General features: G+C 47.8%; 1 protein-coding gene across 7 annotated transcripts in view; it reads right to left on the reverse strand.

Annotated features, from left to right (window-relative positions):
- TTLL10 (tubulin tyrosine ligase like 10) overlaps positions 1-16289 on the reverse strand; it is a 175697-nt gene that overhangs the window by 128348 nt on the left and 31060 nt on the right. Inside the window, exon 1 of one of the 7 annotated variants that reach the window (XM_070759214.1) lies at positions 5913-6575. The exons of 5 other annotated variants lie outside the window; for them this stretch is intronic. The gene's annotated coding sequence lies outside the window, so the exon portion shown is untranslated. Of the gene's footprint in view, positions 1-5912; positions 6576-16289 lie in introns of those variants that run through there. One more of the 7 variants, XM_070759218.1, reaches the window with a different exon arrangement.

Below are 16289 nucleotides of genomic sequence, written 5' to 3' on the forward strand. Positions count from 1 at the left end.
TCTTCATGGGCCACCGGCTGCTGAGACCACGCGATTAATTCTTGGATGTCTTAGTGTTCGTTGGAAAAGGCACCACCCGGATTTAACAGAATAACAGAGTTGAAAGGGAACGGTAACACAGACCCACCCACGTCAAGAGCCTCCTAATATTTCAGAACACAACTTAAACAAGACCGAATCAGGTCATTTCATGTCTAGATCACCCGGAGAGAATAGCAGAGCTGGAAGGGACCTTGGAGGTCTTCTAGTCCAACACTCCGAACAAGCAGGAGAACCTATGCCAGTGATGGCGAACCTATGGCACGGGTGCCACAGGTGGCACGCGGAGCCATATCGGCTGGCACGCAAGCTGTTGCCCTAGATCAGCTCAAATGTGCATGTGTGTGCCGGCCAGCTGATTTTTGGCTCACATAGAGGTTCCGGGAGGGCGTTTTTGATTTCCAGAGAGCCTCCCTGGGGATGGAAGGGGGCGTTTTTACCCTCACCCGGTTCCAGGGAAGCCTTTGGAGCCTGGGGAGAGCGAAACAGGAGCCTACTGGACTCACCAGAAATTGGGGAACAGGTCATTTCCAACCTCCAGAGGGCCGCTGGGGGGGTGGGGGAAGCTGTTTTCGCTCTCCCCAGGCATTGAATTTATAGGCATTGTCATCACTCGTGCATGAGTGATAGTGCGCGCCCACACTCTTTTGGCACCCGAGGAAAAAAAGGTTTGCCATCACTGCCCTATGCCATTTCAGACAACTGGCTGTCCAGTCTCTCCTTAAAAGCTTCCAGCAATGGAGCACCCACAACTTCTGGTGGCAAGCTGTTCCACTGGTTTAATCCTTCTCACTATCAGGAAATGCTCCTGGCAAGCCAAATCCCAATGGCTCCAAGAGGAAGGATGGTGCCTGTTATGGACCAGGATTGTTCCAGGCACGGTGCCTGTTCGAGTGTAGGAAGGCGAAGGCTTTAATTAAAGGGGATCGTCCGGTTTGGCTTCATTCTCACTCCCACCCTCAAAAAGCGATAAGACAGCCTCGCTGGGTCGGGTGAATGACTTGAACAGCTAGTCCCCAAAAGAAAGAGGTTGAGATTTGGAAAGAAAAGAAGGCTTTGAAGCGGGCCCATAAATCAACAGATCTAATGAGAGGCTGGAGGTCAAATTAGCGTTCTTTTGTTTTGAATTCGGTCAGTGCCAGGTTTTCAAAGACATCCATGCCAGCTAGACCCCCGAATGCTAATGCCCCCCCCTTCATCCTCCCATCTTTGGTTGAAAAGAAGAGGGAGCCTCTCCTGTGACCTTGTACGGAGCTGGCTGGGAATACAAGCCCATAAAATGGCTGCTCATCAAGGCTTAGTAGAGAACAGAACAGAATAGAATATTGGAATAGAATAGAATAGAATAAGAAGAGAAGAGAAGAGAAGAGAAGAGAATCAAGATCTACATTCAACAAGTTTTACTGCCCCCTTTTCAAAGCCTTAGTAAGTCCACACGCTTGAAATCCTCCCTCCAGTTCTGGTCACAATATAAAAAAATATGTTGAAAATTGAGATTTTGCAGTTTTCTTCCCCTGCCACGTCTGCCAAGCCACGCCCACAGAATTGGCATTAAAAAAAGAAATCAAACCCCAACACTGGTCACTTCTAAGTTCTAAGAGTGTGTTAAATGGATCTTTTCTTTTTCTGTGCACACTTTTGAGGAATGTGTGTTTCGCAAGCCCTAAGTTGGAAGCTGCCCGTCCTAATTTTGAACAAAACTTGCTGGAAAAATTGTACAACGCAGGGCACTTCCTAGCTCGGTGGACTCCAACTCCCAGCATGCTCAGCATCACTTTGGAACTCTGGGAGTCAAAGTCCAGAGGTCTGAAGGGAAGTTGCAGAATGCTTTGGTGGAGATGTTAAGGAGATTATGTGGGAGGCCTGGTGATTCAGTCTGGCTAATATTGCTGGTTTGTTTCAGAACCAAGTTCCTGTCCTCCCCTGGGGTCCACCACCTCCTCCTTTCCAGAAGGACCAGCTCTGGCTTTGGAGAGAGAAATGAGGTTCCTTAGCTGTGGAAAAGGAAACTGACAAGGTGGCATTACAGCCAGGTGGGCATTCGTAGGTGCCGACTCCCTAAGGATGGAATGCCAGGGATGGGAACTAGGGCTGTGCGGAGGAAGGAAGTAGCCCAAATCTCTTTCTGTTGATGGGAAGGACGGAAGGGGAGAGGGGGGAGAGAAACAGGGAGGGGCTTCCAGGTGAGAAGAGGCGAGCATCAACCTGGCCGCCACACACCTGGCAGGAAGCGGAGACAGGTGTTGGGTTTCAAACCGACACTTGTCTGGGAGCTGCTACGCGCTGGCTTCTCATTGGCTGTTTGGGGTGAGGGTGGGGGGCCAGCAGGTGTTTTGAACCAGCGGGATTGTTAACCCCTTGAGGACCAGGGCCTGCCCGACTGGGCTTTCTTCTCGATAAACACAACAAAGGATGTTCTTTCTGCGCCAACTCAGGAAGCTCAAACTGCCCAAGGAGCTGCTGATCCAGTTCTACAGAGGAATCACTGAGACTGTCATCTGCACCTCTATAACTGCCTGGTTCGGTTCTGCAACCCAACAAGACCGACACAGACTTCAGAGAAGAATCAGAACTGCAGAAAAAACAATGGCTGCCAACCTGCCTTCCACTGAGGATCTGTACACTGCACGAGTCCAAAAGAGGGCGGTGAAAATATTTACTGACCCCTCGCATCCTGGACACAAACTGTTTCAACTCCTACCCTCAAAATGTCGTTACAGAGCACTGCACACCAAGACAACTAGACACAAGAACAGTTTCCCCCCCCGAATGCCATCACTCTGCTAAACAAATAAATCCCTCAACACTGTCAGACTATTCACTAAGTCTGCACTACTATTACTACTAGTTTTTTCCCCTCATTCCTACCACCCATCTTCTCCCACCTATGACTGTATGACTGTATGACTGTAACTTGTTGCTTGTATCCTTAAGATTTTTATTAATATTGATTGTTCCCTCATTGCTTATTTGACCCCTGTGACAATCATTAAGTGTTGTACCTCGTGATTCTTGACAAGTGTATATTTTCTTTTATGTACACTGAGAGCATATGCTGTGAGCTGTCCTGAGTCCTCAGAGAGGGGCAGCATACAAATCTAATCAATCAATCAATCAATCACACCAAAGACAAATTCCTTGTGTGTCCAATCACACTTGGCCAATAAAGAATTCTATTCTATTCTGTTCCGTTCCATTCCATTCCATTCCATTCTATAAAGCAGGAAAAGGTAAAACAACTGGTCTTAAAATGTTAGCACCACCCGATGATGGGTAAAGGCTCTGAGGATGCAATTATTGTCCATGATTGGGAGAGAAATAAGGCCAGATGCAGCTGGAAATGCCCTTAAAATGCAATAGACTAGTTTAAAAACAAAAATATGTTGTCCGCCTGCACTTTTAAACCAAGAGTGCTTCTCTCCAACAGTTTATTCTCATGAACGGGATGCTTCCCTGCCCCAAAGCCACCAGGCTTCCTCCGAACAGGATGGAATTTGGATTCCAACTCCCATCCATAGTTCCCTCTAAGCTGAGCAGTGAGCAATCACTCACTTAAAAATCATCATCAACTCAGAGTTTTCCAAATCTGCCCAGAAGCCAAGAGGGAAAGAGTGAGAGGGAAGGAGAGAGAGAGGAAGAGAGAGAAACAGATAGAAAAAAGAGAGAAAGAAAAAGAATGGGAGTAAGGAAGAGAGAAAGAAAATCAAAATCTAGTTTGAAACTAGCTCAACTATTTAAGTGGCATTTGGATATTGATAGAGTTGCCCTATTATGAACTCACTGTTATAGACACACAGTACAGTATTTTAGTTTGAAATACTCTGAGGCAAAACAGGGTGGGTTTTTTATTTGTTTGTTTGTTTGTTTGTTTGTTTATTATTTCTGTGCCGCCCAGTCCCAAAGGGACTGCCGCTCAGACACTATACTTTTCCGCCCACCCCCCCAAAAAATTAGAGGGAACACTGCTCCCATCATCCATCATCCTAAACAATCTCCGAAACCACAGGTAGGGGTGAGAAGACCGTGGGGGTGGGGGTCAAAAAGAGGAGGAAGGTAAGGTTTTTGGTCCCACCCATCCCTGGCACTGGTCCCAGCCATTCTGGATGAGGGCACGGGCAGGGGATTATGGGAAGGCTTTGGCCTTCATACCAACAGCCCGGGGACGTAGGCCAATGATCCTCGGCCCATCTTGCAGGCTCAGGACAAAAGAAACGAAAGCCGAGTCCCTGAGCAAAGTCTACATTCCTTTTGCGCCAGGGAGGGAAGTTTAGATTCCCAAACTTCACGCAGGCGGATAGCTAAGAGGGGGAAGGGGCAGAGGGCATAAGCATCCCCCCCTTTGCTTGAAATTGATTTGTCTGTTTTAAATTCAGCATTGCCTTTCGTCTCTTCTATAAAACCTGTTCTCCTCTCCTAAGGATAACACGGAGGCCATTTTTGTGTGTGTTAGGATTGGACCCGATACACCTTCACTGCAGGACAGCAAGCAAGGGACTGGTGTGTGTGTGTGTGTGTGTGTGTGTGTATGAGAGAGAGAGAGACACACACAGAGAGAGACAGAGAGAGAGACAGAGACAGAGAGGCCGTCCTTTTCCATCTTTGCAACAACCCTGCCAGGTAGGCTAGGCTGGGCCAAGGTCTCAGGTGAAATCTGAGATTGCCTGTAGTGCAGCTCTGCAGGCTATTTCAACTAACTGCTAGTTGTAGTTCAGCAGTTCAAATCTCACCAGTGGCTCAAGGTTGACCACAGCTTTCCATCTATCTGAGGTGGGTCAAATGAGGACCCAGATTGTTGGGGGCAAGAGGCTGATTCTGTAAACCACTTACAGAGGGCTGTAAAAACACTATGAAGCAGCATATAACTCATAAATACCCTTCCTTCCTTCTTTCCTCCCTCCCTTCTTTCCTTCCTCCCTTCCTCCTTGCTTTCCTTCCTTCCCCCCCTCCCTTCTTTCCTTCCTTCCTTCCCTCCCTCCCTTCCTTCATTCCTTCCCTCCCTCTCTTCTTTCCTTCCTTCCTCCCTCCCTTCTTTCCTTCCTTCCTCCCTCCCTTCTTTCCTTCCTTCCTCCCTCCCTTCTTTCCTTCCTTCCTTCCTCCCTCTCTCCCTTATTTCCTTCCTCCCTCCCCTCTTTTCTTTCCTCCCTTCCTCTCTCCCTCCCTCCCTCCTTTCCTCCCTCCCTCCCTCCCTTCTTTCTTTCCTCCCTTCCTCCCTCTAGTTAGAATACACTATTGCAGGCTAACTCTGCCCACTGCCAGCAGTTGGATCTTGACCGACTGGCTCAAGATTTGACTCAGCCTTCTGTCCTTCCGAGGTGGGTAAAATGAGGACCCAGATTATTGGGGGCAATAGGCTGACACTCTGTAAACCACTTAGAGAGGGCTTTAAAAGCACTGTGAAGCAGTATATAAAGCTAAATGCTATATTGCTATTTGGGAGGTTTTGCTTTTGAGGGTAAGACCTACTCTACAAACCCAGCCAGGTCAAAAACCAAAATCATTTACATTTAATAACCATTCAGATCATGAAGCCCATACAGTATGGAAGCCCATACATCCACTAGGCCACACTGCACTCTTTCACTGTTGTCTTATGCAAAGCAATGAAGCCCATCGTCTCCACTCTCCACTCCATCCGCTTTCCCTTCTCGGACAATCCCTGGCCTTTTAATCGATCCCAAATTCATTCTCTCCTTCCTTTCTATTTCGGCCACCTCCCAACTCAACCAAATGATCCTGGGCAGCTTAGAATTCTCAAACAATTAAAAACAGCAAGCCGTTATCGAAAACATTCAGAAAATGAATAACAAACAAACCAGCAGCTGGGATAATTAATCGACTGACAGTAAAGCCAAGGATAGGTATTCCCAAAATACCTTGTGGGATCCTCTGGATCAGGGGTTTGGCCCGACTGTAACCCGAACAGGAACCTCTATTCTATCTCCAGCACTGATGACCAACGCCCAGCGTTTGAGTGGCTGTATCCTAAGCGATGGGCACAACACGGTGCCACTCGTTGGAGTCCAATTCAGGCCCGTTTCAAGACCTGGTAACAGTCTTCAAGTGTGTCTTTGACCCTCAGTGTAGGGTCTCCTACCTTGCCCGCCCTACCCACGAAGACTTGTCACGATCCACGATCCGTGCTTGCCAATGTCGCCGGCCCATCCTTGCCACTGACCGGACAGCTCCTGTTTTATACTTGGCAAAAGTTCTCCGGGGGGCGGGGGTTGGGGGTGAAGGAAAGGCCCCAACGGTTTTACATTCATCGGCAGGTGATTTGTTACGGATGGAAGGTGGAGCGTGGGGGCCCAAAAATTGGAATTCCTGGGAATTTCTCTCCGTTTGGCTGGGCTGGAGAGAACCCAGCGCGCCTCGGTTCCCAGGTCAAACTCTGCAGCCCTCGTTCCAGTTTTGCTCAACAGTTCGGGGAAGAGAAAACAATGCAAAAAATAAATACAAAATTCTTTTGCGAAGGGCAGCTGGGCTTAAAAAAACCCCCAACACCAATCAATCTGCTACTTACTTGGCCTTTGAAGTGAAGGCAAGCCGACAGGAGGAGGAAAGGAACCCAGCCATGGGGTGGTTTAATGATTTGCATCTTTTAAAGTGCCCCCCACTCGCCTTCCTCCCCTCCCTTCTGGTTGACACCAAATATTCATCACGCAGAGGGCCGGAGAGCATCTAACAAAATAGAATAAGGGGGGGGGGGTTTATAATTGGGGTGGGGAAGGTAGAAGATGAATTTCCCAGCGCAATCTAGAAGATGGTAATTATTATTATTCCCAAGAACTGTGTAGCCGTCTTATCTTGGGTTTTTGGCAAAGGAACAGAACGGGCGGTGAAAATCTTCGCCTGGTACTGGCCCGCAGGCCAGGAATCTCGCCTTGAATAATTTTTAACTTTCTGCCCTCGCAAAGGCGGCAGAGAGGGGGGGAAAGAAAGGGGTCGATTCGTCCTGCTGGCTCAGAACTTCTGCCAGGAAGTCCTGAGACCAAGGCAGGAGGAAGAGGGGGGGGGCAGGTGGGAACGGACACCCAGGGATCCACCCAGGTGTGGGGGGGGGCGGGGGGGGAAGAGTGGCCAAAGGTGTGTTTGATGGGAAAACGGTCTAGGGAGGTTTTACGTAAGCGTTGGCAGGCTCTGCGAGGAAGCAACCTAGTGCAATTGGGATGGAAAAGAAAGGGAATTTGGGAGTTTTTCTCTACTCTTGGGGTGTTCCCAGTGATGGGCTCCTGTGGGTACGGTCAAGTTAATTTTGAATTTTTTTTCCTTTTTTTCCTTTCTGGGTTCTGGGTATGATTTTTTATAGCAGTAAATGAGGTTGAATGTGTATAATTTTGGAAGAGCTGTGCGTGCGTGTGCGTGCCTGTGTACATACACTTTATATAGTAGATAATGTATATTTTTGTGTGCCTGTGTATAATATGTACATACACATAAGGCATATATACATTGAATTAAATAGCATATTTTGGATGTTCAGTAATAGTAAATGGATAGGGAAATTGTATCTCTTTGAGGCGAGGAGAAGCCAGGCACCTTAACCCTAACCAAAACCCTTGACGTGAGTGATGTCAAGTTGGCCACCTTTAAACCAGTCCCATGACCTTTAAGCCACCGCCTGGTCACATGATCGCCAAGCTACTCCCACCTGGTCACATGGCCAGCAAGCCACACCCACAAAATAAGCCACGCCCACAGTGTGGTAGTTTTTAAAAATTGCAGCCCTTCACTAGGTGTTCCCCATTCCTAACACCCCAAAAATACATCAATAAGGATGCACACAAAATATTTTCATGCGTCCTCATTGATGGCTAGTTTTCCGCTGAAGAGGATTTCTTTTTTGAGCGACGTTTTCAAAAGCGATCGCTTGGTGAAGTGGGTCCATCGGGTTTGGCTGACTGTTCCGGAAAGCCAAATCGGACTGAGGGCATGGCTATACAGAGGCTACAACAGTCGTAAAGCGTGAAAATGGTCATCGGTCATGGTTGTGATTTTGAACGCTCGCTAAAGAAGCGGCTGCAAGTCGAGGATCAGCCGTATTACAAAAACAGGGCTTTGTTTGGAGCCTCATTCTTGGATGACGGCTCAACGTTATACAGTATATGTGACCAATAATGCCACGAGGGCTTTCGGTGTTGTCCACTGCCACGTTTAATACTGTGATAGCATCACTGAACTGTATTAACATTCTTCTATTGCAATTACGGTGTTCCCTCGCCACTTTGCGGTTCGCCTTTCACGGACTCGGTGCATCGCGGGTTTTTATAAAACATGAATGGAAAAAATATATCGCGCATTTTTACTACTTCGCGGGTTTTCTGCGGAACTCAATCTGATACGCTACACGCCTGCATGAGATTGTAAACAACACACGATTGGTTGATTGATGGAGAAGTGACCAACCAGAGAGTGCTGTTTTGTATCCCAGAGTCTGACTGGCTCAGTACAGTAGCGCGTTGTTTACTTTGCGTCTGTGCGCAGCTTCCCCATCTCTGAGTCTGCTCCTACACTCAGCCACTTCACGTGGAGCATCGTTTCACTGCGTAGGTTTAGGGATTCAAAATATTTTACAATAAGTGTAAAGGTACAATACACACACAGAACAGTGTGGGAATAATTATTAAGTGAATGGGAAAGGTTTATAAGGAGGGAAAGTGTGGGGGAGGGTTTATAGAGCCTTAAAATAGTGTATAAATACTTAAATAAATCTAGCGTCCCTACTTTGGGGATTTTCGTTTAGCGCAGGTGGTCCTGGAATGTAACACCCGTGATAAACGAGGGAACGCTGTATTAAGGATTGTTTAAGCACAGTTAATGCCACGATAAAAATGAGGTGTTCACAATCCCACATTTCCTGGGCTGCTCTCGAAAAAAACTCAAACCTGGTTAACACATTTCTCGCTTCATCTGATTTCCAGGCATCAACCTTGCCCAAAACACGAGTATTGATGCCCCAACCTGGATACAAAGACCTGCAAATATTATTCTTCAAGAGAAGCCCTGCAGCTACTATGCCTAGGATATCCCCTGTTTTTCTCCTGCTTTCAAGCTGCCCTGAAGCCAGAGGAAACTGACGGAAGTGGGGCGGGGGAGTCTTCCTGGAATGCAGCCGGCCCAAGTTTACAGATGCTGCTGATGTTTTCAGAAAGCAAAAGAAGCCAGCCCTGAGAAGCCACCAGCTCTGCATACCAGCCTGATGCCCTTTGGAATTCTTCTGCTGCTGCTTGAAATGGTTGATTAAGAAGCTTCTCAAATGGGAGGGAGGGAAGAAGGGAGGGAGACAGAGACAAGGAGAGAAAGAGGGAAGTAGCGGATGGAGAGGAAGGGAGGAGAGAAGGAGAGGAAGGGAGGGAGACAGGGAAAGAAAAAGGAATGAACAGGATAGAATGGGAGGAAGGACAGAAAGAAGGGAGGGAGATAGAGAGAAACATAGAGGAATGGAGTGGATGGAGAGGGAAGGAGGGAGGAACGAAGGAAAGAAGGACAGAGAAAGGGAGGGAGACAGAAGGAGGGAGGGAGGGGCAGAGAGAAGGACATGAGGAAGAAAGGGAGGGAGGGAGGGAACCAGGAAGGAAGGAGCAAAGGGATCCCTTCTACCTGCCAGAAATACTATTTGTGTTTACGGAAAAAAACCAAATAAATATTTGCCCCCAGAGACACGCACTTACAGGTAATACATCCCACTTATATTATACTTCATCCCTAAAAGATCTAAGTCCTCCTCTTCCCTCGAATTGGGGACCTCAAATCCCACTATCTGGAAAGTGAAATGGGTGTGATGATGGCTACGTTAATCCCAAATTTCATAAAACCAAGCAGTTGGGACCTGGGCTTGTTTATTATTTATTAAATTTAGGGTGCACTTATCTCACAACTATTGAGCCATGCTCTTTAATTTCAAGTGCGATGCACCCCTTCCCACGTTGGCAAAGCAACACAGGTCTGCGTACTGTAGCATTTCCCCCCCAGTTATTGTTGTTGTTGTTGTTGTTATTATTATTGTTATTGTTATTATTATTTTGACTTCTATGCTGCCCAATCCTGAAGGACTCAGGGTGGCTTACAACAATATAAAATACAAGACAATAAAAAGAAGTCAAATATAAAACTAAGTTATAAAACATTAATTAAAATCCTAATAAACATAATAAACTAACCCAACATGTATACTACTTCCTACTTCAGGGACCCCCCTCCCTTGGGTACAATAGCCTTCATATTAAAGAAATGCAGGGGAGGGGGTAGCTGGAGGCAGCCGCAGGGCATCGACCCTAAATTGGATTTTACTTCCTTCCCTCCCTCCCGGCCCTCATTTTTGTTTTATTAGAAACCATAAGTAAACCCCTTTCCGGCAGCCCAATGTCCAGAGGACCCTTCTTTGATCCTGCCCCGGGGTGAATAAAACCAATCACAGGCTCCACATTCCCCCCACGGCAACCATAACCCGGATCAGCCTATTCCCGAAGGTTCAACCTGAGCAGCTTAGAAAAACAAGCCGGGCCCTCCGACCATCGCTAATGGCATCGAGGCATTTAACCCTATCGAGCAGAGAGCTGATTAAAGGTTTTTTTTTTAATGGGGGGGGGATTTTGCCCCTGGGAAGATCCCAGTTCCTTTGCAATGTTTTTTTCTTTTAAAAAAATATTTTTTTTATTTATAAAACATTTTTAAAAGCATATAAGTCCAATAAATAAATAAATAAAATTTAAAAACGTAACATTTACATCACAATGTAACACAATACAGACAAGTGGCAAGACTTTCCCCAAAGGCCGTGTCCTGGATCCTGCACTTTTATCATCTAGTTTCCTTCTTCCTTCTCCAGGGATTTAGGAGGCGGCCAGGAATAAAAGCCAGAAATGATAAAGGGAGCTGGACTTGGAGGCCTAGCTAGGCACCCAGTTGTACCTCCCACTGGGATTGATGACTTCTAAGAGGCAGGAGACAGGATCAGGATGAAGGTCCATGTTTTAACCGGGGTTCTGGGGCATACAGAGGCCAACTGGAAGTGTCCAGGGAATGCCCCTCCCCATTGGATCCATAAAAGAAGGCCGCCCTTTGTCACCAGTCTGGCAATTGGGATTGGAAGGTTGCTGATGGAGAATTCAGGAGGGCATCAAAACCAACTGACATTGATAGTGCTAATCGTTAAAGGAAGCAAACTTACTTCCTTCTCTCCCTTCCCTCCTTCCTTCCTTTCTTCCTTAACTCCCCTTCCTTCCTTGCATCTGCTTCCTTCCTTCTTTGCCCCTTCTTCCTTCCTCTCCTCCCACTCCCCTTCTTTGCCCTTCCTTCCTTCTTTCCTCCCTCCCTCCTTGCCTCTTTCTTCCTCCCTCCCTCCTCCCTCCCTGCCTCTTCCTCCCTCCCTCCCTCCCTTCTTCCCTTCCTCCCTCCGCCCGCCTCTTCCTTCCTCCCTTCCTTCTTTCCTCCCTCCTTCCCTCCCTGCCTCTTGCTTCCTTCCTTCCTTTCTCCCTCCCTTCTTCCCTTCCTCCTCCCCGCCTCTTCCTTCCTTCTTTCCTCCCTCCCTCCTTGCCTCTTCCTTCCTCCCTCCCTCCTCCCTCCCTCCCTGCCCCTTCCTTCCTCCCTCCCTCCCTTCTTCCCTTCCTCCCTCTGCCCGCCTCTTCCTTCCTCCCTTCCTTCTTTCCTCCCTCCTTCCCTCCCTGCCTCTTGCTTCCTTCCTTCCTTTCTCCCTCCCTTCTTCCCTTCCTCCTCCCCGCCTCTTCCTTCCTTCTTTCCTCCCTCCCTCCTTGCCTCTTCCTTCCTCCCTCCCTCCTCCCTCCCTCCCTGCCCCTTCCTTCCTCCCTCCCTCCCTTCTTCCCTTCCTCCCTCCGCCCGCCTCTTCCTTCCTCCCTTCCTTCTTTCCTCCCTCCTTCCCTCCCTGCCTCTTCCTTCCTTCCTCCCTCCCTCCCTTCTTCCCTTCCTCCTCCCCGCCTCTTCCTTCCTTCCTTCCTTCCTTCCTTCCTTTCTTCTTTCCTCCCTTCCTCCCTTCTTGCCTCTTCCTTCCTCCCTCCCTCCCTCCTTGACTCCCCTTCTTTCCTCCCTCCCCTCCCTCCTTGCCTCTTCCTTCCTTCCTTCCTCCTTCCTTGACTCCCCTTCTTTCTTCCCTCCCTCCCTCCTTGCCTCTTCCTTCCTTGACTCCCTTCCTTCCTCCCTTGCCTCCCCTCCCTCCTTCCCACCCTTGCCTCTTTTTTCTTCCTTCCCTTTTCCCTGCATTTTGAGTGTCATTTTTCCGGACATCTAGATCCCAGCCCACCTATCTAACTTGAATCATGGGCAGCTTTGTTATTGGCAATTGCAGCCCGGTCCCTGTGAATAACCAAGGCCGCTTGTCTTTTGCATGCTTTTCTTTAATGGAACCATTACTCACCCACCTCCCAACCCGCCCATCTGCTCAAGAAAAGCACTGGGGGAACCGGCTCTATCCAAAAAAACAGCTCAGAGGCCAAGTAACAGCCTAAGCCAGAGAATTTACCCGGGTCTTCAGTTATTCCTGGCATTTTGCGCAGTTGTACAAACCCTCCTTATCGAGTAACCTTAGGGGAAGCAGTTGAAAAGGAAGGTCATTTTTAAAATTCCTCCTCCTCCAAATTATTTTTCTCCTGCTGGGCTTACAGGAAGTCAAGACCACACTAGAGGATTTAGAAAGAAAGAAAGAAATAAAAAAATCACAAGAGGAGGAAGGTTTTTGCAATGGCGTATTGACAGGTCCTGCTTGCTTGGAGGGGTCCTTCTGCACATAATACAGAACCAGAGGGTGGAAGGGACCTCGGAGGTCTTCTAGTCCAACCCCTGGTCAAAGCAGGAGACCTTATAACAGTGGTGGTGAACCTTTTTTTCCTTGAGTGCCAAAGGGGGCATGTGCCTACTATTGCACTTCTGCCCACACTCATAATTCTCCCTTTGCGTGACCCCCTTCCCCTATTTGCCGACTTCTCCCCAGGCTCCAGAGGATACATTTGTCAAGAATCATGAGGTGCAATGCTTAATGATTGTCAATCAGGAAACAATACAGTGGTACCTCTACCTATGAACACCTCTACTTACAAACTTTTCTAGATAAGAACCGGGTGTTCAAGATTTTTTTGCCTCTTCTCAAGAATCATTTCCCACTTACAAACCCCAAGCCTCCGAAACTGTAACTGGAAAAGGTGGGGAGAAGCCTCCATGGGGCCTCTCTAGGCATCTCCTGGGAGGAAACAGGGCCGGAAAAGGCGGGGAGGAGCCTCTCTAGGAATCTCCTGGGTGGAAACAGGGCCGGAAAAGGTGGGGAGAAGCCTCCGTGGGGCCTCTCTAGGAATCTCCTGGGAGGAAACAGGGCCGGAAAAGTTGGGGAGAAGCCTCCATGAGGCCTCTCTAGGAATTCCTGGGAGGAAACAGGGCCGGAAAAGGCAGGGAAAAACCTCCATGGGGCCTCTCTAGGAATCTCCTGGGAGGAAACAGGGCCGGAAAAGTTGGGAAAGGGCCGGAAAAGGTAGGGAAAAGCCTCCATGACACCTCTCTAGGAATCTCCTGGGAGGAAACAGGGCTGGAAAAGGCAGGGAAAAACCTCCATGGGGCCTCTCTAGGAATCTCCTGGAGAAAACAGGGCCGGAAAAGGCGGGGAGAAGCCTCCATGGGGCCTCTCTAGGAATTCCTGGGGGGAAACAGGGCCTCCACCCTCCCTGTGGTTTCCCTAATCGCACACATTATTTGCTTTTACATTGATTCCTAGGGGTAAAATTGCTTCTTCTTACAAACTTTTCTACCTAAGAACCTGGTCACTGAACGAATTAAATTCGTAAGTAGAGGTACCACTGTATTCATATAAATCATAAGAATATATGCAACGAGTTACGGTCATATGCTCATAAGTGGGAGGGGATGGGAGATAAGATATGATGAGAAGACTAATAATAGTGCAGACTTAGTGAATAGTGAGGGAATTAGTTGTTTAGCAGAGTGATGGCGTTCGGGGGGAAAACTGTTCTTGTGTCTTTTCCCACTAGCTGCTCAGGCAATGCGGGAATCGAGAGCAGCAGGGCCTTTGAGGGCATCTGGCCCGCCCTCCCCACCCAGTGCAGAGAACCCTAAAGGAAAACTTCCAGCTTTCTCTGTTGTGATAACTCCAATCGGCCTGCGAGATAAACTTTGATAGGTGTTTTGTTACAACAAAGCCTGAAGGCGGGCTCGGGGTGGGGGTGTCTCTGCAGAAGGGACTTTTGCAAATCTGGTGCCCTCCAGTGGCCACGGGATCATTTTGGCCAAGGGCTGTCCATCCTTAGTGACTTTCAGACTTGTGGACTTCAACTCCCAGAACTGGCTGGAGACGTCCGAGAATTGAAGTCCAAAAGTTGCCAAGGTTGGAGACTCCTGATTTAGACCCTGTCTGGGGCCAGAAACCAACTTAGTTATTTGCAGGCTGTAAAGAGAGGGGAGGAAGGTGGGATCCTGGAAAGGGCTGCAGCTGTGCCCCCAATTTAATCCCGAACATCTGCAAATTAAGGGATGATGGAGAAAAGGCCACCTGGGACCCCCTGTCCAAATAATTAATATTTTCCCAAGGATTTCTTTCTCTTTCACTCTCTTTCCGCTCTGGCTTGGCTCCATCTCTTCTGCCTTCTGGGTAGAACCTTTCCTGCCCCTCTGTCATCTTCTTAGGGTCTCTTGACCACCACCACCTTAAATAGCCGAAAACACATCTGTAAGCAGGGCCCCCGGATGTCTTGTACTCTTTCTTTTCTTTTCTTTTCTCTTTTCTTTCTTTCTCTATTTCTTTCCTCCCTTCCTTTTTTCTTTTTTTCCTTCTTTCGTTCCTTCCTTCATTTTTCTTCCTTCCTTCCTTCCCTTCCTTCCTTCCTTCGTTTCTTCCTTCCTTCCCTTCCTTCCTTCCTTCCTTTGTTTCTTCCTTCTTCGCTTACTTCCTTCCTTTCCTTCCTTCATTCCTTCCTTTCTTTGTTTCTTCCTTCTTCGCTTCCTTCCTTTCCTTCCTTTCTTTTTCTTTCCCCACTCCAGACCAAATTGCAAAATAAATATTGGTATGACTGCATCCTGCCTTTTAGACCACATGAAACTAATGTGGAACTGCGACCAATTTCAAAAGGATTCATGGCACCTGGAAGGCATATTATTTATCTTTTTTTTTTCTCCCACTCCCATTCAATATATATATATATGAAGAGTTCAGCCGGGATCCCAGGGCATCATTCTTTTATCTTCCAATGTTTAATCCCCATGACAACCTGTTTATTTCATGCATTTTTTTTTAGCTCGGGAAAAAAACTCAGACAAACTGACTTGCAAGCAGATGAAATGAAAGCTGCAAAATCAGAGTGTAAAAAAGAAAAGAAAGAGAAGAGAAGAGGAAAAGAGCAGGCGATTTGGGATATTTTGGGATCTCCATGAGCTGCATAAAGGAGAAGTGGATTTGGACCCAGGTATGATACAATCTATCGAGTTAGGCATCAGCAAATAGCTGAGCTTCAGAACCAGAGATGGTCTGAGCTCCTTCCTGCTTGGATAGGAGGCCACCAGGAAAAGCCAGGGCTGTCACAAGCTTCCACTGGAAGTGAAGGTGTAGATCAGGGCTCCCTAAACTTCCTAAACCCACTAAACAAGGCTCCCTAAACTAGGTTATGCTGGCTGGAGAATGCTGGGAGTTGAAGTCCACAAAGTTGCCCAGTTTGAAGACCTCTGGCACAGATGCTCAGCTGTGACAGATGGAAAAATCCACCCGCTGAGACCCTCAGCCACATCCCATCCTCAGGATGAAGCCCCCACCTCATCCCATAGCCTTCTTTCATCTCTTTCAAACTCTTGTTTTTTGGCTGGGTTGCTCCCACAGGACAACCTCCTCAATCAGTTGGATTGTGCTCTCAAAATTGCTAGCCCTTGGAAAGGAGACCACAAGGCTGGAGAAATTAAAATGCTCCACATCCCTATTGCTACCAAGAAAACTAAGTGGCCCACCTTCAACAAGTCCCCCAGGACTTATATTGGGCAAGCAAAATTAGATAATATTTTGCCCTTCCATTACAAAGCAGAGATCTGTTTTGTTTTGTTTTTCAAGAGGCAACTGGACTTTCTTGGGGGTTTTAGTTTTTTTGAAAACATTTCACTTCTCATCTAAGATGTTTTTTCAGCTTTGGTGATCTGATCCTTTCTGTAGACCAGTGGTTCTCAATCTGGAGGTTGGGATCCCTTTGGGGGGGGTGTCGAATGACCGTTTCTCAGGGGTTGCTTAAGACCAGGGGAAAAGACAAATTTCCCATGGT

Source organism: Erythrolamprus reginae, chromosome 8 (assembly GCF_031021105.1).
Source record: "Erythrolamprus reginae isolate rEryReg1 chromosome 8, rEryReg1.hap1, whole genome shotgun sequence".
NCBI classification, from domain to species: domain Eukaryota; kingdom Metazoa; phylum Chordata; class Lepidosauria; order Squamata; family Dipsadidae; genus Erythrolamprus; species Erythrolamprus reginae.